We start from the raw sequence: 13402 nt of genomic DNA on the forward strand, positions 1-13402 counted from the left end.
ATTTTGTGGCATTCTCAATTAGGACATTCTCAATTAGGACATGTCAATTTTCGTTCTATTGGCAAAACTTTGCATTTACCAAAATGTTCATTAGATAAAATACATAAAATGTGGGATTTGTGTAGAATCAAAATTTTCATAACATCTTCATAAATCAGTTGAAAAATCTAATGAAATATTTGGCTTAATTCACTCTGATTTATGTGATTTTAAAGCAACACCTATAAGATGATGAAAGGATTATCATATTTATTTTATTGATGATTGCAGCAAGTATTGTTATATTTATATGTTAAATACCAAGGATGAAGCCTTGAATTCTTTTAAGAGTTATAAGGTTGAAGTTGAAAATCAACTTGACAAAAAGATCAAAATTCTAAGGTCTGATCGAGGAGGAGAATATGAATTTAATGACTTTTCTAAAATTTGTTCTTTAAATGGTATTATACATCAAACAATTGCTCCATATACTCCTCAACTAAATGGAGTGGCAGAAAGAAATAATAGAACATTGAAAAACATGATTAATTCAATGTTGATTACTTTTTGAGTACCACATAATATGTGGGAAGAAGCGTGTCTTGTAGCAAATTCAATATTTGATAGAATTACTCATAAAAATAGTGATAAATCACCCTCTTATTTGTGGAAAGGGAGATTACCCTCTTACAAATGATGAAATTGTGGGGTTGTTTTGCTAAGGTACAAGTACCTCTTCACAGGTGGGCTAAACTTGGACCAAAAACCATAGATTGCATCTATCTTGGCCCTGTCATGAGTAGTGCAGCATATAGATTTTTTGTGTATAAATCACATGTTGATGATATCTATAATGAAACAATCATGGAATCAGTAGAGGCTGGATTCTTTGAAAATATTTTTCCTTTCAAGGACAAAGGGAAAGAGGTTATATGTTATAGGAAAAGACCTTTAGATGATGAAATGAATGAACCCATTCTTGACAAAAGTTTACATTCAAATGAAGAGATTTCTTCAAAGGTTCAAGAAGAGAACTTAGAACCTCGAAGAAGCAAACGGGGCAAAATAGCAAAAGATTTTAAACCTGATTACATGACATATGTAGTGAATCAAGAACCACAAACTTATAAGGATGTATGGATTCTTCTGGAGCTCCTTGTTGTAAAGAGGCAATCAAAAGTGATATTAATTCCATTGTGAAAAATAACACATGGAAATTGGTAGATTTGCCACCTGGGCAAAAACCAATTGGGCACGAATGGATATTCAAGAAAAAGTTTAGACCTGATGGTACCATTAAAAAGTACAAAGCTCTTTTAATAGCTAAAGGGTATCGTCAAAAGGAAGGTTAAGACTTCTTTGATATCTACTCACATGTTACAAGAATTACTTCAATTCGTACATTAGTAGCAATTGCAGCCATTCACACATTGAAAATACACCAAATGGATGTGAAAACTGCTTTCTTGTATGGTGAACTAGACGAAGAGATTTATATGACTATGACTGAAGGGTTTGTGGTTAAAGGTCAAGAAAACAAAGTTTGTAAGTTAGTTAGATCACTTTATAGACTAAAACAGGCTCCAAATCAATGGAATGATAAGTTTGACAACACATTAATATCTAATGGTTTTAGAATTAATGAATGCGATAAATGTGTTTATGTCAAACAATACAAGAATGCTTGTGTCATCATATGCTTGTATGTGGATGATATGATTATAATGGATACTAACTTAGATGTGATGAATCAAACCATGAAAATGCTACACTTCTCATTTTCCATGAAGGACTTGGGAGTAGTAGATGTGATTCTTGGTGTAAGAGTTCAAAGAAGACCAATTTGTTATACTCTTACTCAGTCTTATTATATTGAGAGTGTACTCAAGAAGTTCGTACATTATGATGACAAGCCGGTAGTCACCCTGTTTGATGCTTATAGTAACCTTAAGAAGAATAATGGTGATAGTGTAGCTCAGTTAGAATATACTTAAGTTCTTGGTAGCTTAATGTATATTCTGAATTGTACTAGACCGGACTTGACGTATAGTATAAGTAGATCGAGTCGTTACTCCCACAATCATGTGAAAGATAATTGGTATGCATTAGTGATAGTGCTTAGATATTTAAAGTATACAATGAATTATGGAATGCATTACACAAGGTATCCTCCTGATATAGAAGGATATTGTGATGCAAATTGGATTTCCAATATTTAAGAGGCAAAATCCACAAGTGGATTTGTGTTCACTCCAGGTGGAGCTGCTATATCATGAAAATCATCTAAGCAAATTGTGAATGCTCGTTCTACAATGGAGGCAGAGTTTTTTTTGCTTTAGACAACATTATTGAAGAAGTTGAATGGCTTAAAAGCTTCTTATAAGGTATTCTTTTGTGGTCTTAACCTGTCAATGCCATTAATATTCACTATGATAACATGCTTGCTCTCACAAGAGCACAACGTCAGATATATAATGGCAAGTCGAGACACATTAGGCGCATACACATTACCACAAGAGACTTGTTGAAGAATAGAATAATTTCCATTAGTTACATAAAGTCAAGGGAAAATATAGTTGATCCATTGACAAAAGGACCTCAGTAGAGAGCAAGTTCTCTTCACATCGAGGGGAATGGGCTTAAAGCCAACACAATGAGTCACCACATGGAGGAAACCTAACCTAGCAACATTGGAGATCCCATGGTATAGGTTCAATAGGACAACTAATTGGGGAAAACTTAAAAGTAGCATTAACACAAATGTATGCTCACTCCTATGATATTTATTTGTGTTATTCGTTTATGATATATGAATGAATCTTTATTCTTAACATTGTTGATAGCTTTTATAGTGGAATAGTATGAATTATTCCAGATTAGCATTACCTATGTGAGATGGATGTTAGGTCACATCTCTAAGAGCTGATATGTTTAAGCTCTCTAAAAGTCTCATGAACAAAGGTTTGTTCATGACCGAAATGAACACAACGGTAAGAAATGAACCATGCTTAGACATGATATGTGTGATACCTTGTTTTGATTCTACTACACAAAGTGGTTAGTTAAATGCTCTAGTTCACTACCCACAAAGTAGATCCAAGTAGTACTCACTATGAAAGGTTCATGTTTTTACAACACATATTCAGATGTATGCCAGATCTTATTTCCCTTATTTAAATATCAAAGTTCGCTTATTTTCTATTCAAATGTGAGGTATTTTTTGAGTTCAAATAGAAAATGTGGGGTATTGTTGGAACTTTGTTTTAAATAATACAATGTGGGACCTGTCCCACATAGGAAGAAGACAAAACATTCCCCCTCTTTATAAGACTTTTCCCACGCATTTAATCAAATGGATTGAGTAATAGGTAAAGCATCTTGGGTTTGGGTTATGATGTCAGACTAATCAAATTGGGCTACTAGTAAGCTTGGATTTATTAATTATTAATGGTCAAAGATAGGGTCTTGGGCCTTGGGGCTCTTCTTGACTAAATAATATATATATTTTTTAAAAATCCTAAATTAATTAGTAATTAATTAATTTTTATTTATTTAGTAAAATGTAACATCCCGAGTTCAGGAGTGTGAGTTCAGGGTTCAAAGTGAAAATGTGAATGGTCAACTCGGCGAGTTCATGGGTAGACTCGGTGAGTAGGGTCGCGATTCTGGTCGCGTGTTAAGTGGCCAACTTGGCGAGTCGGTGGCTGGACTCGGCGAGTTGGTGCTGTGTGGAGAAAACCCTAATCCCGAGGGTTGAGCCCTGTATAAAGAACATAATACCCTCTCCCCAGCCTCTTTGCTCTCCCTTGAAGTCCATAAACCCTAATATTCGTTTGTGAGAGAATTAGAGAGCATGTGGATCTTGAATGAGTGTTTTTTGAGGAGATCTTTGAAGATTAAGAGGCTTGGAGCAAGGGTCTTTTCAAGGTTTTGGATTTTTCTTCTGTTGGAGTCTTCTTTTGAGGTAATGATTCGTTGCTTGGGCTGTTATCCATCTAGATTTATCATTTGTGGGATTTTTGGGAGTATATCTAGTGCTACCATGAGTTTGGAGGTTGGATCTGAGGTTGCTACCTCAGATCCAGTGTAGTGATGATCCAATAGAGCATAAAGTCCCTGATCAAGAGCTTTTGAGGAAGCCTTTTAGTCCCAAACCTTAGCCCAAGAGTGCATTATGCTTTAGATCTCCTTGGATTCACATAAAGTTTGCCAATTTACGTGATGGATGGCTTGTATAAGAGTAGATCTATGGATTGGAGACCCTGCATGGCTTGGAAAGCCTCTGTATGGGTTAAGGGCTAGTGGTACTCTGTGACATCCCCAAAATCACGGCCAGAAAAGACCGATTTTGTTTATGCTTTATAAAAATCAGAGTACTTCATTTTATAAAAAGGTTGCGGAATTTGTTCCCAGAAAAACATGGTAAATACGTTATTAAAACATTTTCGAAGAAACGTATTTATTTCATTTTAAAATGTTTGGGATGTCATCGTTAATACCGAAACATAAGCATAAACAGACTTACAATGATTTACACTAGTGATCTACATCTCTTTTAAATCTCTCAGTGTAATGTCACTTCACTTCGTCACCTGTGATATACATAAACTGAGTGGGTCAAGTTGGGAAACCTGGTGAGTACATAGGGTTTTCAACCCACAATAATATAATTATTATGTTCAATCAAACAATCAACCCAATTACCCATCCCCATTATCTTCTTTACTCTTTAAGGATTTAACCTAAGAGTCATCTATCCTGCATTCGTTTATTCCGAAGTCCCTTACTTCCAGGGTTATGGGACTGGCACTAAATCCATAGCTGCCAATGTTCTTTCATAAAGCACTAATTCCATAGCTGCTATAGTCTATTCATCGGGTACTAAATCCATAGCTACCAGTCTTTATCTAATAGGTACTAAGTCCATAGCTACCAATGTTCAACAGGTACTAAGTCCATAGCTACCAATTCCTACAGGTACTAAATCCTTAGCTACCAGCGTCTAACTAATAGGTACTAAGTCCATAGCTACCAATTCCCAACATGTACTAAATCCATAGCTACCAACGTCTAAAAGGTACTAAGTCCATAGCTACCGGTGTTTGTCCCATAGGCACTAAGTCTGTAGCTGCCAATGTATACTCACGTCATCTTCTATCTCTCATCATTCATCTACCCATCTCATACCCAACATTTTCGTATATATAAAATACGTATACAGTTTAAGTCCTTTAAAACATGTATAAAACGTTCAACCAGCATAGACAGCAAGTATTTAGATAATGTGCACACATAGCACGTAGTTTATATAAAATACTTCATATCTATGTGTAAGATGAAAGGGACTATGCACTCACAACACGTAATATATATTAGATACTTCATATCTATGTGTAAGATGAAAGTAACTATGCACTCACTTGAGAAGGTGGTGACTCGGTACTCGGACAGCGCTTCGTTTACTTTAAAATAATTTCCTTCGACGAAACCTAGTATTATTACCACTAGATTTTAGTCTAATATTTACCGTGACTAATTATTAGTCTTATTATTATTATTATATAAGCGTTTAAACAATACTTTCCAACCACTATGTACAGACAGGGGCCAAACATAAAACACCGGAGGGCAGGACCATTTTGGCATATAGCACTTCTGAAATCCAACAACCCTATGCGGCCCTTTAAACCAGATTCCCCGTACCGCGAGTAGTTAAAAAGATATTATAACGACACTTATATAAGTCATAATAATAGCTCAAATATTTATTATAAATTTATAATAACAATATTAATTTTAAATATAAACTATATTTAAAATAGGGTAAGCATAACTTACTTACAAGGGGATTTTAGCTAGGAGTCGGGCTCTGTAGGGGCAGAACTTCGTCACTGAATCTTTCTAAGAAAGATTCGTGCAGCGCTTCAGCGCTCACCTTACTATACTAAAACTACAGAAAGAGAAGTCGAATCACGAGGGACCGAAATGCTCGGGGGATAAGGAGAGAAAGACTCTTGAATCAAGAGAATGGTGCAAGAAATATGAGAGCCCAAGCCTCTTATTTATAGTAATTGAATTTACAAAAACTACCCCCCATAATTACTTAATGACCTTATAGTTATATAAACAACTAAACACCCCTTTATAATACTATTTTAAATAGATTTAAAGATATTTGTACTAAACTAATGTCGAAAGAACTCAACATTAGTCTTATAATGACCGCATCGTCGATACCTTTCTAATGATATATACATATGTATATATATGTGTACGTATATATGATTTATACTTTATTTTAATACGTAAATATGCTATTATAATTTGTAACTAGTTCATACGAACTCCGTTTTTGACGTTCTTTATATCCATGCGTAGGTGGAGACGCACTCTACAACTTTCGTTTAGACTCCTTCGGCTAATTTTGAATTTATTTTTAAAGTTATATTTTTAACAGGCCGGGACAGGATTGGTCCGTTATAATCTCATAACTTCTTCATCCGATGTCCATTTTCGTCTGTCTTTTTATTGTTACGCTACGAATAATGAGATCTTCAATTCTCGTTTAGGTTGTGTCGGCTAAAAATCGCTCGATCTAATATTCGAATTTCGGACTGTACACTGCTAATCCGAAACTTCGAAAAATCGTAACTTCTTCATACGAAGTCAGATTTGGGCGTTCTTTTTATCGAAGTTCTTAGTTTAACATATTCTACGACTTTCGTTTAGAGCGCTAAATCTAAATCTCGCTCTATCATAAATTTACTATTTACGCTTCCCGGCGCCGTGCCGGTTCCGACACGAAAGTTCGACGGGTCATAACTTCTTCGTTATAACTCGGATTTCGGCGTTCTTTATATGTACGGAAACCCTGTGACATATTCTACAACTTGGTTAAGATTATTTATTCTAAATAATCTTTTTGTCGAAAAGTCGTTTTCGACCTCTATTGCCTCTAAATTGACTAGCCCGGATCTACGGGCGTTACATACTCGGCGAGTCACATTGGTGCACTCGGCGAGTTGCTTGAAGATAGGCAGCAACTCGACGAGTTGGAAGAACAACTCGGCGAGTTGGTTGAAGATAGCCTTTGACTCAGCGAGTTTGTTCTTGGACTCGGCGAGTCTGGTCGTGAGGTCCTAACCTTTCCTGGTTGAGTTATGAATCGGTGAGTCAAGGTATGACTCAGTGAGTTGAGTGCGATTAGACTTAAAGTTGTGGGACTCGGCGAGTCTTGGGGCGACTCGGCGAGTTGAGTCGTGCTATGGGAGTTTATGAGCATAGGGACTCGATGAGTCAACGGGGTGACTCGGCGAGTAGAGATAGTCTTGTGTTGACCAGTTGATTTCCAGGGGTAATTTGATAATTATGGGTATTTATTGAGTTTAGTCTTTTGGTATTATCAGTGGTGGAGTTCGTGTCGGAGGTTGGAGCAGTTGCGAGGTGAGTTATCCTCACTATATCGACAGGGTCTACGGCACCAAGGTCGGCCCTTTATCGGATTGTAATCTGGGTATCGTTGTTTTGTTATTGCTATGCTATGTTTGCATCCTGGTAGTTAGGATGGTATATGTTAGAGACCTGGTTAAGGTCGGTATCCTGGTATATAGGATGATGCTATGTTAGTGACCGGTTAGGTCGGTATCCTGGTTAGGATGATGTTATGTTATGTGATCTGCTAGATCGGTTTGATTGGATGCGTACTGTTATATGATTGTATGTTTATGTGCACATGGTTGTTGGACTGGGGTTGGGTTGAGGCGAGTCCTGCTTTGTGTTGTAGGCCAACATACCTAGGGCGGACCGGATATTCCGAAGGCCCAGCGAGCGGTCCGGATAGGCTGTAGGCCCCACGAGGGCGGACCAGACGTGCCGAGGCTCGGATAGTGGACCAGGCCGACTTAAGGCCTGGTGCGGGCGGACCAACCACACTGCATACTCGATGGATATGGCTAGACTCGGAGGGTGGACCAGGTGGACTGAAGGCCCGGTACAGTGGACCAGTCACACAGGAGACCCGAAGTGCATGGTTGTTCTGTGTTCTGTTATGATATGGCATGTTATGTGTATGGTGTATGTGGTTGGTATTTTGGGGGTATCTCACTAAGCTTTTAGGCTTACAATTGTGGTTTAAATGTTTCAGGTACTTCAGGAGACTGTGGCAAGGCAAAGGCGTGATCGTACCGCTCCTCATGTTTATGTTTTATGATATGGTTATGGGAAAATACTCTGATAATAAAAGTGTTGAAAACCTTTTTGTAATAACTTTATGAATGTGGATTGTTTTTGAAAAGTTTTAAATTGGTTGAATTTTTTTAGAGTGTTACATAAAAAAATTATGTTAAATATAGGATTAACTGTAGACAGTTTTTAGTTGTTAATTTCAGTTTGTGGTTTACAACCACTATTCGAAGCCTATAAATACATGAAATCAGACAAAATTTGAAGGCTAATAAAAACCACACACTTTCTCTCAAAAATAGTTATTCATATCAAAGAGATCATGGTGAATTTCGACGAATTCAAGATTTGTTCTTGAATTGGTTGTTGTATCCTCAAGACAGACCCATTCCAGGGCAATTTATGTCTTAGTACACAGCAATTCGCAGTCCTCAATCTATATATTTTCTTATTTGTGATTCTGTTGTAAACATCAACATTCAAATATGTTTTTTGATTATGAATCTAGTATATAAACTTGATTTATTTGTGTTTCTGTTTGTTATATTTCATGTTTTGATTACTTTTGTCATAACAAAGATAAGTTCCCATATATATTATTTTATCAAATTGATTTTTTAAAATAAATGTGTAGTAATTTTTTTTTCACACACACAATCTCTTTTCTTCATATCTTCTCCATTACCATGACATTATTCATATTTTTTCCTTTACATGGTAAATCAAAGCCACAACTCATGTGGGAGTTTAGGTGGTCATAACAAACATGACACCACTTCATCTAGTCTTTAGAAGACGACCATCATGCCACGTAATATCTACATCAACGATTTTAATTTTTTGGAAAAAAAGAGAAAAAGATTAAGATTAACATGAGACAATGGTATATATTATTTTTGTGAACGTATTAATTTTCTGTTTTTTATGTTGGTCCAGGTTAAAAAGCATTTGGAATCCTTATGGTCTCAATTGTTCTTGGGTGGTGATCCTTCCAACCAAAAAACAATATGGTTTAGTTAGAACTTAATTTTGGTCTCTAAGAATAAGGGCGATTTGGGTTTGGGTTCTTTGGAAGCTCAAAGAACCTCTTAACGCTTCTCTTTTACAAAAATGAAGATAACGATGAAACGAATGCTTTATGAGTTAAACTTATAAATGCTATTTATAAAGGTCAAGTGGGGAGTTCGTTTGGTGGGTCTTACTCTCGTTGTCATGGAGTTTGTGCTAGGATAGTTAGGTAAGTTAATATAATGCATGGGAAGGAGTTAATCAAGCATGCCAAGGTCTCTATTACCTAGATTGAAATTCATATTGGTTTAATACATATGAATGACAAATGAAAGAATATTAGATATTGTTAATACTTCAATCTATTAATTCCTATGATGATCTGGTAATGAAAACTAGACCCTTCACTAATCCTAATGAATACCGAGAGTTCTATCAAATGAGGATCAACCATATAAGACAAATGGGAGGCAAGACCATTTCAACATACAACCTTTTTGAAATCCAACAACCAAACCAACATGATCATTCTAGATATCTCTCCCGTAAGTAGATCAATCAACATTATAACTAGAATTATTAACGAATTTAGTATTTATAGGTTCCTAATAATGACTATAATTATGAATATGAGTTATCCTAAAAGTCTAGTAAGTGTAGTTTCTCTTATAGAGATTCTTAGGTGAAAAGCCGAAAAGTAACGGGCAGAACCTCGATACTAAGCACTTATATTTGCCTGACTTACTGCCCTAGAGCTTTGCTAAAGCATTCCAAAAACCGAGAAAGGCCATACTTGAGGGGGAAGAGGTTTCTAGAGATATAGAGATGTGAGAATGGATGTGAGAAATGAAGGAAGTCAGAGCTATCTATTTTATAGTAAGGACGTGCGTCGTGCATCGTGCATCATAGGTGTGTGTTGTGTACTAGGGTAACATCGATCCATCCATTGCATGCCACGTGTCAATATCCCTGTGGTCCACGTTGCACCTTCTAGAAGGTGTGCACCGCGTGTTTTTTATGCACCATGCAAATCGTGGATTTTGTAAATTCCATATCTTCTTCATAATAGCTCCATTTTAAACTTTATTTATATCCATGTGTAGCTATCGACGAGATCTACAACTTTTGTTTAGACTCCGTCGATTAATTCTCACTTTAATTTTAAAGATATATTTTTTTTAACAAGCTTATGTTTTTAAAGCTATATTTTTGTTTAGACTCTGTCGACTATTAAAGTCCATATAAAAATAATATCTCTCTCATATAAATTTCGTTCTCGATTGTCTTTATATCGACAAAATCATAGACGAGATCTTCAACTCTCATTTAGATTGTTTTTCTTAACAATCGACCGATTTCTATTTTGGATTTTATGACATATACTGTTACGCTGAAACTTCTAAAAATCATAAATTCCTCTTATGAAAACATATTTGTGCGTTCTCTATACACACACACACTCTCAGTTTCATGATTACTACAACTTTCGTTAAGAGTATATATCCTAAATAATCTTCTATCAAAGACGCCTATTTCCGTGGTCAATTATACTATAAGACGAAAATGAGGTGTTACACATAAATAGATTAAGCCAACTTTGGTCTTCTTATGACCCAAAACTTATTACAAAAAAATCTTTCAAGAGCATATATTGGGCACTTTAAAAAAAATTACGAAGTTTGTAACGTTATAACGGTCATTACAAGCGAACTAACAACTCAAAAGTTGAATTTAACGATAAAAAACCAACCATACAACAAACTATAACTACGAAAGGTGTAACAATAAACAAGGTTGACATGAACATGGGATTTTTTCTATAAATACAAGGACCAATTTTGTAATTCTGTATATTTTTTTCTTCTTTGGCTACAAGAGGCCCGACCTTGTTCAATACGGGGTATGTGACCGTACATGTGTTGTCAAATGGCCCAAAAACTTAATCCATTAGAGTTTTGTCATTACTCAAATGATGAACTTCAGGAAGGTTGAATAAAAATGGATAAAATATGAGAAAGTTGACGAGGACATTTGAATTGAGCTTAATTTGTCACTAATCCATCACTATTCGCCGCTAACCTATCATTATCCGTTGCTAATCCATCTATATGTCGCTAATCGGTTCATATCCATTGGCAATCCGAAAATTGTATGGGTCTATTTTTAATTTTTATATAAGGTCTTCAAAATCAATAAACTGATATTAGAATTTAAAAAAATATTATGATTTTTTATAAAAAAATGAAAAGATAAGACGACAATGGGCTTTTCTATTTTGAAGAAAAAGTATTGAAAAAAAAATAGAAACGAAGGATGTAGTTGGCCTATTAATTTCTATAGAGACGCCATGTCGGTTGTGTCGTAAAAAATCAAAAACCAAATAACCAAATATAATCAAATGATATTCGGTTTATTTGGTTTGAGTTATTTGGTTTTCCGTTAGTTCGGTTTGGTTAACCAAATAACGATATCTTATTTGGTTTGATTTTGATTAAATTTAAATCATCTTGGTTAAATCGGAGAAACTGAATAAATTATTTAATAAATACATACACATATATATATATATATATATATATATACACACACACACACACAAATTAATATTTTACATATAAATTTATAGATTAAATACTAAATGGTTGTTTGATAGTTGCTGATTGGGTTAGAGCTGACTGGGTTAGAAGCTGACAGGTTAGAAATGCCGACTGAGTCCACATCTAATTGAGTTTATATTATTTGATTATTTATCTAACTGATTGTGTTGAATGATAAAAATGACCATATTACCATTGTGTTGTCCATTGTGCTGGATAAAATAATTATAAAAATACAAATTATCACATAAAATTCAAATTAAACATACATTATTTAAAATCCAAATACAAAGTGTAATACGAAATCCAAATACAAATTGTCATACATAATAAAAAAGTACAACATTTAACTTGAACCATTTGAAAGTTAGTCATATAGTCAACGGCTTCTGAACCCCATTCCATGTCTTTTATGTTTTGGTCTTCACTTCCCCCACCTTCTATATCAGGAGTAACCATTGTGTTTTGTTCAAAGCTCGTAAATAACTCATCTTGAATATTATATTTCCTTATAAAATTATGTACCATAACCTAAGCAATGACTATGTCTCTTTGCAAAGGACAAGGAGCCATTTGTTTTAAAATTAGAAATCTCGCCTTCAATATACCATAAGCACGTTCAATGATATTTCTAAATTGTAGATGAGCATGATTGAACTTTCTTCCTTAGTTAAAGCTCTGTTTCTTCGGAAATCGGCTAACTAATACCTAGTATTGCGGTAGGGAGCCATAAATCCACGGGTGTTGGTGTATGCATCATCACAAAGGTAATATTTATTTGTTGATGATTGATAAATATACCCTATAAATAATATAGATAATAAAACTTACAGAAAATTACAAACCTGGTGGAGAGAATGGAAATCCAAAAGTCGGATTAAATGCAACTTCTTTCAAAACTTTAGAATTATGTGTTATGCCCTCCCATCTAACCCATACAAAGGTGAATATCATATAAAATCACAAATTTCGATTACATTTTGATAACATTCACCTTTTACTCTTCCCCTATAATGAGTTTATTGATCAACGGGCACAACTGCATGTATAAGTGTTCCATCTAGTGTACATATTGCTCCGGGAAATATGTGTATTAGCCGTCTATGTCGTTCTGAGGTATTTCTTGTTGGAGTAGACAAGGCTGGTACTATAAGTTCTCTTGCAAAACACATCATTGCACGTAGGACCTCATGAAAACATTGATGAATCGTTTGTGTTGAGTGATGAATTTTTTTTTAACCGCTCGAAAACGTTCATTATGTCCTATAACATGTAAAAACATAACCATCTTCTCTTCAACGGCTATCGTCCTATTACATTGCAACCAATTTCTTTGTGTAAAATGATTGCATAATAGTACAAATGCATCTTGTGAAAGACACATCATATCATAACATTATATAAGACATCCGTGTATCAAATCTTGCGTATATAGATACCCCTTTGCTACCGGTTCGCCCCGCTTATTCTTTTAATTATTCTGTGCCTTTGTGAAACAAAAATGAGTACAAAAGATGGATTTAAACAAGTTAAAGGGGGTCATGTGTAACTTTTTAATCTTTTGATACCTTGCGTCTTCGTATACGGTCCGGTCCCATGATATCTACAGTTATACACATATACACAGTGTACATACA

This window comes from Lactuca serriola, chromosome 9, assembly GCF_051521515.1.
Source record: "Lactuca serriola cultivar US96UC23 chromosome 9, Lser_US96UC23_V15, whole genome shotgun sequence".
Lineage (NCBI taxonomy): Eukaryota > Viridiplantae > Streptophyta > Magnoliopsida > Asterales > Asteraceae > Lactuca > Lactuca serriola.